Source organism: Bombina bombina, chromosome 4, assembly GCF_027579735.1.
Source record: "Bombina bombina isolate aBomBom1 chromosome 4, aBomBom1.pri, whole genome shotgun sequence".
NCBI lineage: Eukaryota > Metazoa > Chordata > Amphibia > Anura > Bombinatoridae > Bombina > Bombina bombina.
Genome location: NC_069502.1, coordinates 295,902,025 through 295,915,548, shown reverse-complemented (window position 1 = coordinate 295,915,548; position 13,524 = coordinate 295,902,025). Strand labels below are relative to the sequence as shown.

Sequence of the window (13,524 nt, the reverse complement as noted above, 5' to 3'; positions counted from 1 at the left end):
TTTAAGATGACCAAAAGTTCTACATCAGTAGATTTCCTCGACCTGCGAATATCTATGGAAGACGGTGTGTTGGGCACAACCTTGTACAAAAAGGAGACAGATAGGAACTCATTGTTGGAGGCTACTAGCTGTCATCCTCCATCACTTAAGAAGGCTTTACCTATCTCTCAATTTAAGCGGGTTATGCGAAATAACAGCAAACAGAGTAATGCCCAACAACAGCTGATAGAGATGAAAGCACGATTCTTACAGAGGGGCTATCAAGAGAAACAGATTAACCAACACTTCCAGAAATTTACCTCCATGGATCAGGATACAGCTTTAAGAACTGTGCCAAAAGGGGATAAAGAGAGAAGGATGATACTTACGACCACTTACACCTCAGACAAGCAGAACCTACAAAAATTGGTAAAAAAGAACTGGAATATCGTGGAAAGTGATAAAAATCTGCCATTTAGGGGTTCTAGATACCCACAAGTAGGCTTCAGAAGATCACGCTCTCTACGGGACATTCTGGTGAAGGTTGACCCTGTACTGTGCTACGAAAAATCGAACTGGCTACAGACTAAAAAACCGGGATGTTATAAGTGTGCGGGATGCACTACATGTAGTGGTTTGTCTAACGCAAAATTCTTTGTTCATCCAACCACCAATCGCAGATACACGATCCGACATAGAGTAACCTGCACGACGACACATATAGTGTATTTATTACACTGTCCGTGTGGGTTATTCTATGTCGGGAAGACTATCGACGACTTGCGCACCCGTATGGCCAATCATCGTGCAGCCATTCGATTGGCTATAAAAAACAAGGGGTCAGACCAACCCGTGGCACGACATTTTGCGCTGACTGGCCATACGGTTGCTGACCTGAGATATGTGATCATTGATCACATTCCACCCCCAACTAGAGGGGGTGATAGGGATAGACTCCTGTTGCAGTGCGAGTCCAGGTGGATCTTCAATCTGGGCACTTTGGTGCCCGGAGGGTTGAATACCAACCTGGATTGGCACTGCTATCTGTGATACCATAAGTCTAGGGAGTATTATCCTGAAGTTAGCAATAATTTGTATTATGATAGCCAGTATAGCCATATGTGGTGGTAGGTTTGACTCAAAATCATGTCTATACCAATTCCCAGTTTTTGAAATAGTTAGGTAAATTTGACACAATAATCTACATGCATCGTAGGGATGTTAAGTGTTGTAACTATCTAGCTCTTATAATGGATATTGTTAGAATGTTAAGGGCATTGAGAATATTGTAACAATTGAACAGCTCTGTATTATAACCATTTGTATTCACATTTTTGTTTTTAGTGTACACCGCGGCCGGTTGCCATGCCGACGCTCTGACATGCGCAGTCTTGCGCACGGGACGCCGGGTGACTTCCGGTATCGCGGTGATAGTCGGTGGAGGGTTTAAAAGCATTGAGGTATGTACACTGTTGTAAAGTCTGAGGACGAGGTTAAAATCCTCGAAACGTCACTTTGTTAAAATAAAGCTGTAAATGCTTTAAAGTATAAGTCCTGGTGAGTGCTCTCTTTTTTGGATATTTGTGAAGGCACACTGCGGCATTGGATGCACCCTGGGCAGTTGAACAGCGGAGTGAGTGCAGAGTTCATTTGGGATTTTATATATATATATATATATGTATAAATATCTGTTTATATGTGTATATATGTCTGTAAATACATATATACACATATAAATACATCTATACACATATATAGACATATATACAGTATATACTTACATATCCATCTTTAGACAAATATATGTATGTATCTCAATGTTAAAGTCCTGCCTTTTTTCTAACACCTGAGATCTTTATTAGATGGAATTATGAGTAGTGATGTCGCGAATTGTTCGCCGGCGAATAGTTCCCGGCGAACATAGCATGTTCGCGTTCGCCTCGGCGGGCGAACATATGCAATGTTCGATCTGCCCCCAATTCGTCATCATTGAGTAAACTTTGACCCTGTACCTCACAGTCAGAATACACATCACAGCCAATCAGCAGCAGACCCTCCCTCCCAGACCCTCCCACCTCCTGGACAACATCCATTTTAGATTCATTTGGAAGCTGCATTCTTAGTGAGAGGAGGGACAGTGTAGCTGCTGCTGATTTAATAGGGAAATCGATAGCTAGGCTAGTGTATTCAGTGTCCACTACAGTCCTGAAGGACTCATCTGATCTCTGCTGTAAGGACAGCACCCCAAAAAGCCCTTTTTAGGGCTAGAACATCAGTCTGCTTTTTTTTTTTCCTGTGTAATCTAATTGCAGTTGCCTGCCTGCCAGCGTGTGTGTCAGGCTCACAGCGTATACTGTGCCCACTTGCCCAGTGCCACCACTCATATCTGGTGTAACAGTAGTGTACATTAAAAAAAAAATTGACTGTGAAATAATAGCAGACAGCTGCCAGTACCCAAGATGGCCGCCAATAAGGCAGATGGGGGGGTTAGAGAGCTGTTTTGGGGGGGATCAGGGAGGTTGGGGGTTAAGGGGGGATGCTACACCACAGCATATGTAAATATGCTTACATTTTTTTAAAATCTTTTATTTTAGTACTGGCAGACTTTCTGCCAGTACTTAAGATGGCGGGGACAATTGTGGGGTGGGGGAGGGAAGCTGTTTGGGAGGGATCAGGGGGTCTGATGTGTCAGGTGGGAGGCTGATCTCTACACTAAAGCTAAAATTAACCCTGCAAGCTCCCTACAAACTACCTAATTAACCCCTTCACTGCTAGCCATAATACACATGTGATGCGCAGCAGTATTTAGCGGCCTTCTAATTACCAGAAAGCAACGCCAAAGTCATATATGTCTGCTATTTCTGAACAAAGGGGATCCCAGAGAAGCATTTACAACCATTTGTGCCATAATTGCACAAGCTGTTTGTAAATAATTTCAGTGAGAAACCTAAAATTGCGAAAAAATTTAAGTTTTTTTAAAATTTGATCGCATTTGGCAGTGAAATGGTGGCATGAAATATACCAAAATGGGCCTAGATTAATAATTTGGGTTGTCTACTACACTACACTTAAGCTAAAATTAACTCTACAAGCTCCCTACATGCTCCCTAATTAACCCCTTCACTGCTGGGCATAAAACATGTGTGGTGCGCAGTGGCATTTAGCAGCCTTCTAATTACCAAAAAGCAATGCCAAAGCCATATAAGTCTGCTATTTCTGAACAAAGGGAATCCTAGAGAAGCATTTACAACCATTTATGCCATAATTGCATAAGTTGTTTGTAAATAATTTCTGTGAGAAACCTAAAGTTTGTGAAAAAGTGAACAATTTTTTTTATTTGATCGCATTTGGCGGTGAAATGGTGGCATGAAATATACCAAAATGGGCCTAGATCAATACTTTGGGTTGTCTACTACTCTACACTTAAGCTAAAATTAACTCTACAAGCTGCCTACATGCTCCCTAATTAACCCCTTCACTGCTGGGCATAAAACACGTGTGGTGCGCAGTGGCATTTAGCAGCCTTCTAATTACCAAAAAGCAACGGCAAAGCCATATAAGTCTGCTATAAGGGCATGTCTGGCACACAGTGTTGGGGCAAGGGTCCATCTAACCACTGATACCTGGTCTGCAAAGCATGGTCAGGGCAGGTATATCACCTACACTGCGCACTGTGAAGCGGGCGTAACCCTTACACGTAACCCTTACACTACCTGATCAATACAACATCATACCTGATGTTTTAAAGCACGTTATTCCAAAAAATTTAGCAATGTTAGGTGATTTATGCCCTTTATGGATTAAAACCAGACTCAGCATCAACTATGTAAATTTCCATGGGAGTTTTGCCATGGATCCCCCTCCGGCATGCCACAGTCCAGGTGTTAGTGCCCTTGAAACAACTTTTCCATCACTATTGTGGCCAGAAAGAGTCCCTGTGGGTTTTAAAATTCCCCTGCCTATTGAAGTCTATGGCGGTTCGCCCGGTTTGCGAACTTTTGTGGAAGTTCGAGTTCTCCGTTCGCGAACTCAAATTTTTAGGTTTGCGACATCACTAATTATGAGTGTAACTGCACTTGCAATGTATTTTTTATGTGTTTTGTGACACTTTATTGTATCGCAAAAAAGTTAACCATAGCTCTGAAGACGTGTTAACCCAACAAGCGTTAACTTGATTTGCGCTTAAGCGATCATGTTTATTTTCAACTTGTAATACCAGCGCAGATTTAACCTGTGAGCAAACGATCACAAAGACCCAATATTGCTTGCGTTTAAAACGTTGCGCTCCGCTTGTATTCTGGCCCAAAGTGTTTCCTTACTGAAAATGAAACATTATTGCAAAATATATTCATTATAATTTTCCTTCCTTTTCTGTAAAATACATCGGAAAATTGTACTTGTTCTAATTTCTCCCAGGGAGGCTTAGGATTTAATAATATTGCGTATAAGTATAGCTATTAAATATTAAAAATGGAATATATGTTTATTTAAATACCTGTTAAATGGGTCTTTTTTACTAACTGACTAAGCTAAATCAGTGCTAAAGCAATTTTTTTTTTATGTGTGATTCAAACAGAGCATGCAATTTTAAGCAACTTTCTAATTTACTCCTATTATCAAATTGTCTTTGTTCTCTTGATATCTTTATTTAAAAAGAAAGAATGAAAAGCTTAGGAGCCGGCCCATTTTTGGTTCAGCATCTGGGTTACGCTTGCTGATTGGTGTCTAAATATAGCAAGGGTGCGGAACTTAAAATTGGCTGGCTCCTAAGCTTTACATTCCTGCTCTTTAAATAAAGTTTGTAAGAGAAGGAAGAAAAATTGATAATAGGAGTAAATTGCTTAAAATTGCATGCTCCATCTGAATCATGAAAGAAAGAATTTGGGTTTAGTATCCCTTTAAGGGAATAGAGGAGGGCAGGCTACCCCACACGTGCAAAAAGAGTTCATGCTATATTTGCATGTATTTAAATTTTAATATTTCATACCTTTTAATTTGTTAGAAAAAACAGTGAGATCTGTTTAGAGAATTACGCTTGAACTAGAGAGACAATTTCATATACACCCATGTTCAGCCCATTTGTACTTATAAGTACAAATTTTATTTCACATCTAGTGTACTTAAAGGAACAGTCTAGTCAAAATTAAACTTTCATGATTCAGATAGAGCAAACAATTTCAAGCAACTTTCTAACTCATATTATTAATTTTTCTTAGTTCTCTTGGTAAAAGAAACTTTGTACCATGGAGCGAAGTTAGCAGTATGCAAAGGGCGCACTTTAAAAATGAAATCCTGCAGCCAAGATAAATCCCATTATGCTGCTTTCTGCGTATATATAGCATCTCGCAATCACCTATATTGTTGCATGCATGTGGGGTTATAAGTATTTTGAGAAAAGCTTTTTAGTTGGCAAAAAAAAAAGATCTGCAGTGCGAAAAAACTTTAGAGAATTACGCTGGGACTAGAGAGACAATTTGATTTACGCGCATGGAACGCCCATGTTAAGCCTGTTTTACGGGGAAAAAATACAATTACGCTTTGAAATGTCTCCTATACAAATAATGAGAGCTCTCTGTTAGGTAAAAGTTGCAATGGAGGGTAAAATCGGCGTGTTTTAAAACATGAATTTTAGCTTAATCCAAATCAAATTACACAGTTTTCAGTGAAATATACCTTAAATTCGCTGTAATCTTCGTATGCATAGGTTTTCCTTTCAGAATAATTATTATTTTGAGTATTTTGGTAAAAACTCGCCACTTTCTAACATGTGAGAAAAAAACCGTGAGAACAGTAGTGCAAAAATGTTTATAGACTAACACTGGGATATGAGGGAAAATTTCATATACACCCATGGAACACCATGTTCATTCAGCCCATTTTTCATCAAAAAACAATTACCCTTTGTATTTTGTACTTTTAAGTACAAATTTCTTACTTTTTTTGCACATCCAGTGTACTTAAATTATGATTTACGCTGTGCATAGTTAATACGCAGTGGCGTCACTAGGGGGGGGCGGGCCGCACCCGGGTGACACCCTCCAGGGGGTGACACCAAAAAAAAAAAAAAAAAAATTTTTTTTTTTTTTTTTTTTTTTTACATTTTATTGAAATTCAAAGAAATACAATGTTGAGATGCATAGATTATTTTATTAGAGGCTGACATTTGTGAACATTAGTGGGACTGGGGAAGTTGTAGCCACACAATTTTTTTGCCCCTTGAGCCAGTACTGCAATTTCAACAAATAGTTTTCCTGGCTGCTTTTGCTTGTTTGTACTTTGCTCCTCCCCTGCCCAATTTCACTATGAATGTTGTGGGTGTGCCGTGGGGCTTGCAAAGTTGCGCTGCTAGCCTAAACCTGCCTGCCTATCTGTGCTCACTGCTCAGTGACATGCGGCCCAGGGCTGTGCACTGACAGACTTGGAACAGAGTCAGAGAGCAGAATTTTCATAGTTTGTGCGCCTAAACCTTTTCTTCAGTGATTTATTTTAGAGTGCTCTGTTTATCTTTCATTTGATGTTCTGCTGAGCCAGGGAGCATGAGCTTCATAATTAATGCAGTGCAGTTTACATATTTTGTATGTGTGTGTCTGAGTTTTTGTGTGTCAGTGTTTTTGTGTGTGTGTTTTTGTGTGTGTGTCTGAGTGTGTTTCCGAGTGTTTGTGTGTGCATCAGTGGCGTCGCTACAGGGGGGCAAGGGGGGGCACTTGCCCCCCTTGGAAAATGGCTTGCCCCCCCACCAGCCCCCCCCCCCCCCCCCGCCAGCCCCAGCACTTACATAATGCTGGAGGACTTGGAGGAGTGTATTTTTTTATGTTTATTTTTAACTCTGGGCGGGATGGGTGACTGAGTCAGTGAATTGAGAATGAAGACTGAGGTAAATAATTGCCCAGTGACAGCGCGCTTCCCCAAACCCATGTTCACACTTGGAACCCACCACACCGGCTCTACACGCAGCACCACGGCACTCTAATATACCGTGCATGCTGGTGCGCTATTTCCTCCTTCTCCAGTCTGAGTATCAGGCAAGGCATCAAAGTCACATGCGTTCCTATCACACATGCCAGCACAAGGAACATAATTGTGACCGGAGACTCACTGCCATTGGAGAGGAAGAGGGAGGAGCCAGACAGCTGGTGTGCAGAAGCGCGGGAACATCAAATGCAGCAGCACCAGCAGTGGCACAGTAAGAATAATCAAATCTGTGACGAAGAAAATAGAGCAGATCTTATTCTGGGGTAAGAATAAGAATGCATGATGATTCACTCACTGTTCTGTAAATGTTAAAAAAAAATCCCCAAATTTACTGTTACCGGCATATCTTCTTGCTAATTTGGGTGTTCTGTGCTAGTTGACTGCAGGTCATATCACTAAAAAGCATAACGATTGCCAAGCACATCCTCCCTCCATTATACATGATTCACTGTTTCAGGACTCAGGAGTGTAAAAGTTAAAAAAAAAGAATACCTAAATTTACTATTACCAATAATTTATATCTTCTTGGTAATGTGGATGTGCAAAGTGACTATCTGCAGGTCAAATATCGCTAATATCAAAGCAGATTCATTCATACCATCAGTAGAGCACTGTTTATAATGGGAAGTGTATGGTTCTTCAAGAAAATATAACACTCCGTTTTTGCCAAGTCTTTTTCCACCACATTTTTCTCTATGGCTCCATCTTCTGGATACTGGTGTGTATAACAACTCTGGCATAGAAACAATAGCATATTTGTTGCACATGCCAGCATTCTGCAATGGTGCAATTGTGAATAATTTAATATTATTTATATAATATAATTTTAGTATAATTTATGATTAGAACTGTATAAATAATGCACTGTAAAATAATTATGTCATTACTTTCTGTGACCACCAATTTAATAAATACTTTGCAGATAACAACATGTTCAGTGAATGAGACACTGCATTTCAGAAAAACATCTCAGATAATATCTAATACTTTTTAATTATAACTGATTATTATTAAATAGTTCAGTTAGGAATCTTGCCATGAATTGAGAGCTAGAATTTGTTTTCATGTAATTGTGGTACAGTACATTCAATATTCAAATTGACTCACTCTTTTACACATTGTCTTGTATATTCTAGTATTTACAGTAGAAAACTTGAATATTCACGATTAAAAGGACATTAAAGGGACACTAAACCCATTTTTCTTTATTTCATGATTCAGATAGAGAATAACATTTTAAACAACATTCCAATTTACTTATATTATCTAATTTGCTTCATTCTTTACATATACTTTGTTGAAGAAATAGCAATGCACATGGGTGAGCCAATCACACAAGGCATCTATGTGCAGCCACCAATCAGCAGCTACTGAGCCTATCTATATACTGTATGCTTTTCAGCAAAGGATATCAAAAGAATGAAGCATATTAGATAATAGAAGTAAATTAGAAAGTTATTTCAAATTGCATGCTCTTTCTAGACCATTAATGAAAAATGTTGTGTTTCATGTCCCTTTAAACACATCTTGCTTTTATTGAAAAAAAGTATTTGTCCCAAAAAAACTTGTGATATACCATATAGGGTGTGTAGTATGTGGGTAAGGTGTGTGTATTATGAGTGTGTGTGTGCTGTATGAGGGTGTGCGGTGTGTGTGTAGTATGAGGGTGAGTGTGTGTAGTATCAGGGTGAGTGTGTGGTGTGTGTGTAGTATGAGGGTGAGTGTGTGCAGTATGAGGGTGAGTGTGTGGTGTGTGCACAGTATGAGGGTGAGTGTATGAGGGTGAGTGTGTGGTGTGCAGTATGAGGGTGAGTGTGTGGTGTGTGTGCAGTATGATGTTGAGTGTGTGTAGTATGAGTGTGTGTGCTGTATTAAAGTGTGTGTGTGGTGTGTGTGTTGTATGAGGGTGAGTGTGTGGTGTGTGTAGTATAAGATTGTGTGTGTTGCATGAGGGTGAGTGTGTGTGTGTTTTCAGACCAAACACAAAAATAGAGTCACAAAGGTATGTGGTATGATGGCACTGGGTCTTGGGGGAAAAAAGTTTGAAGAACCCTGATTTACAGAGTCATGCTGTTATTGCTTTAAACTATAAATAAAAGCTTTTGAGAGTTTCCCTCTCTTTCTCAGGTCTGAAGCTATACTTGAGGAAGAAAGGAAAAATCTTGTAAGCTTGTCTTTTAAGTATTAGGTTAGTACAATAAAAAGGTATAACTGCATACTGCATTACTTTGGTATTTTGGAATCTTATTTATATTTATTTAGTTTTTTTCAGCGGCATAATTTTGTGGTGAAAATTATTAGTGCCCCCCCCGTTTTGTCTCTGCTATTTTTTGTGCCCCCCCTATATATTGTTCCTAGAGTCGCCACTGGTGTGCATCTCAGTATGTTTTTAAGTGTGTCTGAGTGTTTGTATGTGTGTTTGCCTGTGTTTTTGTGTGTGTCTGCTTTCTGGGGGGGGGGGGGGTGACACCATGACTTACCGCACCGGGTGACACCAACCCTAGTGACGCCACTGTTAATACGATTTATGACGTGTAATTGACTCGATCGTGGAGATTGAATTTCGCCACCTTAGAGGTGGCGAAGAGCTTAGGGAAGAGCTTCTTGTGAGAACTTGCAGCCGTAGGGGCTTGATAAATCGAGCCCATAGTATGATGTTTAAAATACAAATTTTAATGTGCACTTTCCATACGAAAATGCAGTATACGCCCCTTAGCGAGACACCCTGTTTTAAGGTTAAAAAGTGACTTTAGATCATTCCACCAGGGAAACAGAAGTACTGGTGAGCATTCTTTAATAATCCCACCAGCCCAGAGAGCTTCAAATCATCAGGCTTTTTTATGGTAAAAAGTGGCTTTATAGAATTTCACCAGGGAAATAGAAGCACTGGTCAACATTCTTATAGAATCTCACCAGCTCAGAGACCTTTGCAGAATCTATTGTGTTTAACCCATTCAATGAGTTAAACACATACCTAAAGTCAGCTTCAGAACAGAAATGCACTACTGGGAGCTAGATGATTATTGGTGGCTACACATATATGCCTCTTGTCATTGGCTCACTGGCTGTGATCTGCTAGTCCCCAGTAGTGTATTCCTGCTCCGGAGCTGAACTTAACTATGCATTTAACTCATTTGCATGCATTTTGCAAGCAAAAGAGCAATAATAATATTTTCTAACATTGTGTTCCTTTATGTCCTTTTTAATGAACTGTAGCACTGAGCAGGCTTACTCTCTTCTGATTTACAATATAATTATAAAATTACACTCAGTCTGATATGCCAGATGCTATGGTCCGGTCCTTTACAGTCATATATTTTTGTAACGTATTATATAAGCCAAAGCTGTTTCTTTCAGCTACTGGAAAACTCTTCAAAAGTCTTGCTGCATATATTCACAACCAATAAATGTATTCATTATGAAGTGAAGTGCTTAGAAAATCCTTGGATTCATGGTAATATTCACATGCCAAGCACATTTATTGCGCACATATAAAATCTAAATTCACTTCTAAACTCCATTAAAACCATTAAAACAAGTATTATATAGCATCAAAAAACAATGTGATGAAGAATTGCTTCTAGCAGACATTCTCTACATGTCCTAAAAATATGTCTTCTTGGATTATGGACAATGTGTATCTGGGTGGTCTATTTTGAAGAAAAGAAAATATTATTTGGTTATAGAAATGTGTCAACAAATCTTATTTCTAAGCTTAGCAATTAAAGATGTTTTTTGAGTCTGTTTTATAAAATGATTTCCAAGCATCAGTGATTAAGGGTCAGATTACGAGTGGAATTTAAAATATCACTTATTCGAGCGCAATTGTGCGCTAGTATTACAGGTTAGGTGCAATTCGAACTCGACCTCACGTTCAAATTTGCAAGGAGCTTTGCGCTCACAAAAGCGCACTTCCATAGGCTCCAATGGGAGCCTCATTCTCATGCCGTTAGAAATGGCATGAGAACCTAGAGCAGTAACGGAGATAAATCACGCAACAATGGGCAGCAAGTTGAAATATATATGTATATGAATATAAATGTATGTGTTAATGTTAATATGTGTATATACACATATTAACAAAAAATACAAAAAAATACATATGTATATAAGTATATATATATATTTAGTTACAGGGATAACATCCGCCAATTTTATCCCCTAAAAATTACTATGTGCCATTTTTTAGAAAATTAACCAGAGATCTAGGCCCCTAGTTATCAAGCCGTCAAACTCAAATACGCTGGAATTCCACAGCATATTTGTGGCGAGGCTGATTCGCCTTAGTTATCAAGCTCTAGACACCGGCAAAAGTAGAATATAGTGACGTAAGCTTCGATCCGCCGGACTCAGTCCGACACAGATCGATTCTTACGTCACTCCAGATGTTCCGCACACAAGTTCGGAACAATCTGACTACTTTTGCTAGTTATCAAAAAACTAGCAGGTACGCTCGGCACTTTTCCGGCCCAGCGTACCTGGTTTTCAAACCACCGCCCTGGAGGCGGCGGATCCCATAGGAATCAATGGGAGTCTGACCATAGCAAAAGTTCATGTTCGCTGCTGCCAGACATCCCATTGATTCCTATGGGAAACGTCTGCACCTAACACCCTAACATGTACCCTGAGTCTAAACACCCCTAATCTGCCCCCCCCTACACCGCCGCAACTAAATAAATGTATTACCCCCTACCCCCTAAACCGCCGCGCACGGAGCCCACCGCCACTCTAATAAACTTATTAACCCCTAAACCGCCGCTCCTGGACCCCGCCGCAACTCTAATAAACGTATTAACCCCTAAACCGCCGCTCCCCGCAACTATAATATATGTATTAACCCTTAAACCGCCACTCCCGGTCCCCGCCGCAACTATAATATATGTATTAACCCCTAAACCGCCGCTCCCGGACCCCACCTCCACCTACATAATACCTATTAACCCCTATCCTGCCCCCCCTACACAGTCGCCACCTATAATAAAGTTATTAACCCCTATCCTGCCGATCCTGGACCCCGCCGCCACCTATATTAAACATATTAACCCCTAATCTGCCCCCCCTACACCATCACCACCTATAATAAATTAATTAACCCCTATCCTGCCCCCCCTACACAGCCGCCACTGTAATAAAATTATTAACCCCTAAACCTAAGTCTAACACTAACCCTAACACCCCCCGAACTTAAATATTAATTAAATAAATCTAAATAATATTTCTCTTATTAACTAAATTAATCCTATTTAAAACTAAATACCTTTAAAATAAACCCTAATATAGCTACAATATAAATAATAATTATATTGTAGCTATCTTAGGATTTATTTTTATTTTACAGGCAACTTTCAATTTATTTTAACTAGGTACAATAGCTATTAAATAGTTATTAACTATTTAATAGCTACCTAGTTAAAATAAAGAGAAATTTACCTGTAAAATAAAAACTAACTAAGTTACAATGACACTTAACACTACACTATCATTAACTAAATTATTTATATTTAAAACTAAATACTTACCTGTAAAATAAACCCTAAGATAGCTACAATGTAATTAATAATTACATTGTAGCTATTTTAGGATTTATATTTATTTTACATGTAACTTTGTATTTATTTTAGCTAGTTAGAATAGTTATTAAATAGTTATTAACTATTTAATAACTACCTAGCTAAAAGAAATACAAAATGAACTGTAAAATAAATCCTAACCTAAGTTACAATTAAACCTAACACTACACTATCATTAAATTAATTAAATAAATTACCTACAAATAACTACAATTAAATTCAATTAAATAAACTAACTAAAGTACAAAAAATAAAAAAGCTAAGTTACAAAAAATAAAAAAAATAAGTTACAAACATTTCAAAAATATTACAACAATTTTAAGCTACTTACACCTAATCTAAGCCCCCTAATAAAATAACAAAGCCCCCCAAAATAAAAAAAATGCCCTACCCTATTCTACATTAAAAAAGTTAACAGCTCTATTACCTTACCAGCCCTTAAAAGGGCCTTTTGCGGGGCATGCCCCAAAGAAAACAGCTCTTTTGCCTGTAAAATAAAAATACATCCCCCCGCAACATTAAAACCCACCACCCACATACCCCTACTCTAACCAAAACCCCCCCTTAAATAATCCTAACACTAACCCCCTGAAGATCATCCTACCTTTAGCCGTCTTAAGCCAGCCGACCACCGATGGAACCGAAGAGGAGATCCGCAGCGGCAGAAGTCATCATCTAAGGGGTGCTGAAGAAGTCTTCCATCCGATTGAAGTCTTCATCCAAGCGGCGTCTTCAATCTTCATCCACCAGGAGCGGAGCCATCTTCAGACGAGCCGACGCGGAGCCATCCTCTTCTTCCCGACGACTAACGACGAATGGCGGTACCTTTAAGTGACGTCATCCAAGATGGCGTCCCTTCAATTCCGATTGGCTGATAGGATTCTATCAGCCAATCGGAATTAAGGTAGGAAAAATCTGATTGGCTGATTGAATCATCCAATCAGATTGAAGTTCAATCAGATTGGCTGATCCAATCAGCCAATCAGATTGAGCTTGCATTCTA

The 13,524-nt window shown here is 39.2% G+C and overlaps 1 protein-coding gene across 2 annotated transcripts in view; it reads right to left on the bottom strand.

The window, feature by feature from the left end:
* Positions 1–13,524, bottom strand: part of PLOD2 (procollagen-lysine,2-oxoglutarate 5-dioxygenase 2) — a 161,431-nt gene that overhangs the window by 128,801 nt on the left and 19,106 nt on the right. The window lies entirely within an intron of this gene.